General features: G+C 34.0%; 1 long non-coding RNA gene across 1 annotated transcript; it reads right to left on the reverse strand.

The window, feature by feature from the left end:
• LOC109844285 lies at nucleotides 2354-2994 on the reverse strand. Its single transcript, XR_002247975.1, has 3 exons — nucleotides 2933-2994; nucleotides 2784-2851; nucleotides 2354-2559 (listed from the first exon to the last, which is right to left on the reverse strand). It is a non-coding gene; the product is annotated as an uncharacterized LOC109844285 (long non-coding RNA).

Here is a 6365-nt window from a genome sequence, read left to right on the forward strand (position 1 = left end):
AAATATATATATATATATATATATATATATATATATATATATATATAGGCAAAATGGTCAGATTGGTATATTTTTTCGAGATTTGGTAACATGTTGGTATATTTTTTTTTGGTTTTGTCAGATTGGTATATTTTTTCAACTCCGGCGCCATATAGGCCTTAAATTTGGCCGGAGATACTGTTCCGGCCAAATTTAGTTACTGTTCCGGCCAAATTTAGTTACAGTTCGGGCCAAAATTCCCATCAGCCCTGGTCGGAACAGTAACTCCAGCCAAATTTAAGGCCTATATGACGCCGGAGTTGAAAAAATATACCAATCTGACAAAACTAAAAGAAAATATACCAAAATATCACCAAGCCTCAAAAAAATATGCCAATCTGACCATTTTGCCTATATATATCACCAAGCCAAATTTAAGTCCGGTCGTCGAACCCCCTCCCCCAACTCTCGACGCTCAAGCTCGTGGCCCCCATCGAAGCTCCGACGCCGAGGATCTGGTTCCGATCCCCCGCCGACCAAGTCTAACAGGTCAGTTCTTCAGAAACCTACCTCACTCTGCCAAAATTTTGTAAGAAATTGAATACTGGAATAAATTGCAGAAGAAATTATGGCTGGAACAAATTGCCTGGAACAAATTACATAAAGTGTGATATACAATAAGGGCCTGGAACAAATTCAGTAATTTTGAGTAATTTTGATACTGGAATAAATTGCCTTTTGTATGAACAAATTCAGGGTTTTCTTTGTGATAATCAGGGTTTTATTTGTGAGGGTTTTCTTTGTGATTCTTGTACCTCTTGAAGGAAAACTGGACCACAACCAATTGTACTGTAACCTATTCAAATTAGAGACCTAATTAGAGATATATGTGCTGACAATTTATTCCAGTTGTTGAAAGAACTTTTGATATGTCAAATAAACCAAGTTGTTGAGAATTATACATGTTGTGAAGTTGATACTGGAATAAATTGAGTAATTTTGATGGTAGGTGTGATATACATTACATAAAGTGAGATAAATTGCCTGGAACAAATTATGGCTAAGATAAATTGCAGAAGAAAAAAGTCCACAAGTATGAGTGAGTCATTTTCTAAGAAGGAAAAAGTTAAATTGACTTTTTTCATGAATAAAATCTTGTTTATGGTATGTTTGTTGCAGATAAAAGATGAAGAACTTTTCGGAAGAGTTCAGTAGAGAAGAAGATGAGGGTTTAGTTGAAAGAAGATGTTATTGTGGGTTAATTTGCAGAATATGGATGTGCAAGCAAGGACGCAATAAGGGCTTCGAATTTTATGGATGCCCGAGATACAAGGGACCTAATCCAAAGGGTTGCGACTTCTTCGAATGGGTGGGTGATACCAAGAACATCACAAAAAGGCTGGAAAAGCTGGAAAAAAATGTAGAGGCATTGAATAAAATGCTGAAGGATGTAATTTTATATTTAAAAGTTATTATTATCGTTGTCCTGATATTGTTGCTCTGTGTTATAGCCAAATGACTGAGCAACTTGTAGGAATGTTTCTTCGTGTTTGTATCAGTTTCATGATGTTTTTCTTGCTTCTGTAATTGTGTTGCTGTGTTGGTGTGATGGACATATTGTTGCTCCATTTTCTAAAATTTTGTTATAGTCAAAGGCCTGAGCAACTTATAGGAATGTTTGTCTTTTGTTACTGAAGTTTGTATGAATTTTGTTACTGAAGTTTGTGATGGACATATTGTTGGTAGATAGTACAGCATCTCCAAGCTTTGTTTACATACAGCATCTTATCTCAAAGCTGGTAGTAGTACACAATGGAACCCATCTTGCTTATTTCATGGTATATATTGGTAGATATATTTCATGGTATATATCTTGCTTATCTCAAAGCTGGTAGTAGTACACAATGGAACCCATCTTGTTTACATACAACATCTTATCTCCAAGCTTTGTTTACGTCAGCTTTACAAGGAAATGAATGAACTCCAAAAACTTTGTAAACACCAGATGAGCAAGAGCATAAGATCAGGTTGTGGAGGGAAGCCGCACAAGATCAGGTTGTGGAGGAGCAGCAGCTAGAGCATAAGGAAGTCTTGAAGACGAGCAATGTAAAAACTTTGTAAACAACAGACTTTTTGTATCACTTTTTATAACTGCAGTTTGTATCAGTTTCAGGACTGCGTGGCAATGTAAAAACTTGTAAACAGCAGACAACCAAAACTGTTAATATGTGCAAGGTTGTGACATACTCCAAAACATGAGGAGACACCAGCTCAAAAAGAAAAAAAAACATCTGCATCACCACAAAACATGAGGAGACACCAGCTCCAAAAAAAAAAAAATCATATCACATAAAAGGACACAGCTCATCATCCAAATCGTCAAATCTCTTCAATTTAGTTTTTGTAGGAAGTTCATCTAAGCAAACTATCTCCTATCACATAACAGAGTCTTAATACAACATCTCATATCACAAAAACAACTTTTGGAATCCTGAAGCTTCATCACAACTTCCTCATGCAAAACCCCTATTCCTGGTTGACCTCTTCCTCTTCCTTGTATGGTTCATTGTCACTTCATACCTGTAAGGAAGATAAACAGGGACATGTAGTAAAAAGAATATATGAGTAGCTAAATTTGTGAGTAGCTAAATTCTGTAGACAATATTTGAGTAAAATGATAATGGTAGAGTTATTGTCATATGGGAAAATAAAGAGGTACATGTTACATTGTGTTTAAACTATGCACCAGGTCAAGAAATCAAGTGAGATCATTCACAACAATTGTGTCCAAATTAGCTACTTACAGGTCCAAACTATGCTTACAAAGTGCATCTCCATGTACTTTGTTCGTTAGTCTTGTTTGTCAGTTTCGCTGCATAAAATATCAAAGATAAAATTAATAATATGATTTAAGTAATAAAATATTTTAACTTGTCAACGTAATTAAACATACCTGGGCTTGTTAACGGTACAGCTAGTCCTATAATGCCCAAGTTGTCCACATCTACTACATGTACGCTTGCCTCTCTTTCTTTTCTTGTGCTTGTTCTAAAGTTGATTTAATTCTTGTAGCATTGCGTAATTAATAATATGATTTAAGTAATAAAATATTTTAACTTGTCAACGTAATTAAACATACCTGGCCTCTCTTTCAAATAAGTTGCTCTTGATTTTCCATCTGCCCAAAAAACACTTCTCATTTGTCCAGTGCAATCTACTTCCAATGCAAAATAAAAATCTGCATCACTAGCCGCCTTTCTTTGAAAATATTGGATAACAGATATACATTCATTACCAATATTGTTATGCCTTTGAGTTTTCATATAGTCAATGCATTGTTGTGGTGTCACTGATTCATCTTCTCTTCCACTTGTCGCGTTAATAACACGAGAAATAGTGGAAGGAGTAATACCTTCTTCTTGCAAACATTGAATAATTTTTTTACACCTTTTACTTCTATGAAATTGTTGTTGTGACCTGTGCATGTGGTTTGTATGATCTTCAATAAAACCTACAACTTCCCATGTTTTATCCTCCAATAATTTTATTCTCATCATTGCTTTACAGCCAACTCTGGTCTCTCGCCGATGATTGATATTTTCCCTATATCTCTCTTGTCTTTATTAGATCTATAACCTTCTTTGTCACAAACAAATTTTCTATTCAACACTTGTTTATCTTTCTGGGAGTAATTCACTGAGCTTTTTCTGATTCCAAATCCCATCATCAAAGCATACGAGTTATAATAGTTGTAGGCCTCTTCATGACTACTAAACTTCATTCCTAAACACGGTTTTTCACCATTTTGCATTCTGAAAATAAAGATAATTGGGGGTCAATATATAATGTTACTCAACGTTACTATTTCAAACAACATATTTCATGTCAGCGAAATTCATGACATTAATGAGGTACCTTGAAACAGGCATCGTTGTTGGAAAAGGCATGAAATCGTTGTTGTTGAAACTATCACCATGAACATCTTCGCTACTATCACCAGGTTCAGCCATTTGTCTTCTTTTTACTCCCTGAAAGCACTGAGAAATTGCTCCCCAGAAGACAAGACCAAAATTACTGCCAAAGAAAATTTAAGAACTGAGAATTAGAAAAAACAAAGCAATGAATGAAATTTTCAGTTAGCATTCAAGTGGTCAATGTAAGAAAATCAGCCTCAAATTACCGGAAAAAAACCCTAAGCACTCGTATGACAAGAACCAAGGCCAAATGCAGGGGGGTTTCAATGTTCAGGGGGGTTTCAATACCTCACAAAGAAAACCCTGATTATCAACAATGTTCAGGGTTTCTTCTGCAATTTATTCCAGTATTCAATTTATTCCAGTATCAAAATTACTCAATTTGTTCCAGTATCAAAATTACTCAAAATTACTCAATTTGTTCATACAAAAGGCAATTTATTCCAGTATCAAAATTACTCAAAATTACTGAATTTGTTCCAGGCCCTTATTGTATATCACACTTTATGTAATTTGTTCCAGGCAATTTGTTCCAGCCATAATTTCTTCTGCAATTTATTCCAGTATTCAATTTATTCCAGTATCAAAATTACTCAATTTGTTCCAGTATCAAAATTACTCAAAATTACTCAATTTGTTCATACAAAAGGCAATTTATTCCAGTATCAAAATTACTCAAAATTACTGAATTTGTTCCAGGCCCTTATTGTATATCACACTTTATGTAATTTGTTCCAGGCAATTTGTTCCAGCCATAATTTCTTCTGCAATTTATTCCAGTATTCAATTTATTCCAGTATCAAAATTACTCAATTTGTTCCAGTATCAAAATTACTCAAAATTACTCAATTTGTTCATACAAAAGGCAATTTATTCCAGTATCAAAATTACTCAAAATTACTGAATTTGTTCCAGGCCCTTATTGTATATCACACTTTATGTAATTTGTTCCAGGCAATTTGTTCCAGCCATAATTTCTTCTGCAATTTATTCCAGTATTCAATTTATTCCAGTATCAAAATTACTCAATTTGTTCCAGTATCAAAATTACTCAAAATTACTCAATTTGTTCATACAAAAGGCAATTTATTCCAGTATCAAAATTACTCAAAATTACTGAATTGTGAAGGATATGGATTTGTAATTGAGTGATATATGTTGATTACATAAGTGGAATAGTTTTAATCGTCAGATTAATGATTTGAGGTAAAATTTTATAATCGAGAGATTTAGTTCTAGCTTTTACAAATATAACGGACATATTAATGAACTCTCTTATACCATATGAACTTTATTTTTTAATATTATCTGATTATCTTATCGGTTTGACATGATCATGTTTATTAATATGTATGTACGAGCTGCATCCCAACCATTTGCACCCCAGCTTTTAAGTCATTTAACCACCAGTCATGACATGAATCAGTGAAGTATCTCCGAGTCCCCCACTTGAATTTCCATCTTCGGATAGGGATGTTAACATTAATGATATTTTTTGAATCCAATATGCAATTTTCACAAAGCAAAACTTGGAACCCTGTGATTGGTTTCTCCTTTCTACAAATAGATGGATGAAAGTGAATGCTTAACATTCGATCCCTTTGACCTGAACTTTCAAGTTGCATATAGAAGATAAATTAGTTTAATTATCCTCATGACGTCTTGATCCATGCAACCCAGCTAACCAGCTAGCATACAAATGCAGTTGATTACTTCATGGAGTTTTCTCCAAGAAATGGTTTCTTTAAAGACTAAATTAAAATAACCAATTTGCAATATTCCGTTTCAAAAGAGTATCTTAAAGGAGAATCATTTCTAATAACTTTCCTGTATATAAGATTAGTACAGCATTATACGTGAAATGGAATATTTACAGTCATAGTGCATATCAGTAGATTATTATTTTTTGTCAACGAAGAACTTTTTTATTCATCAACCAAATTTGGCGTGTAAGTACATCATGATATACTGTTCAGTAATGAACTAGGAAAAAAAACTGAAACATGAAAACAAGGAATCAAAGCAGCTACAACAACAAAAACCACTGTTTATTTCCCTCTGAAATTGGACTGTTAAGGACCATGATCATAACGTCTAATTTTATCTCCTTAGTAAGCTGATCAATACTCTTAGTCTTCAAGTTGAAAATCCTATCATTTCTCTCCCTCCATATTCTGTAAACTGTATTCGCAAGAGCCAATCTCTTTAGACTTTGTTTAAATCCTTTCCCTTTCAGTCTACAATTGGCAAAATGGCCAGATTGGTATATTTTCTAGGGTCTTGGTGACAAGTTGGTATATTTTTTTTAAGTTTTGTCATATTGGTATAAAATTTCAACTCCGGCGCCATATAGGCCTTAAGTTTGGCCGGAGTCAATTTTCCGGCCATTATTCTCACGCAACAGCTCACGTG

Source organism: Asparagus officinalis, chromosome 6, assembly GCF_001876935.1.
Source record: "Asparagus officinalis chromosome 6, Aspof.V1, whole genome shotgun sequence".
NCBI lineage: Eukaryota > Viridiplantae > Streptophyta > Magnoliopsida > Asparagales > Asparagaceae > Asparagus > Asparagus officinalis.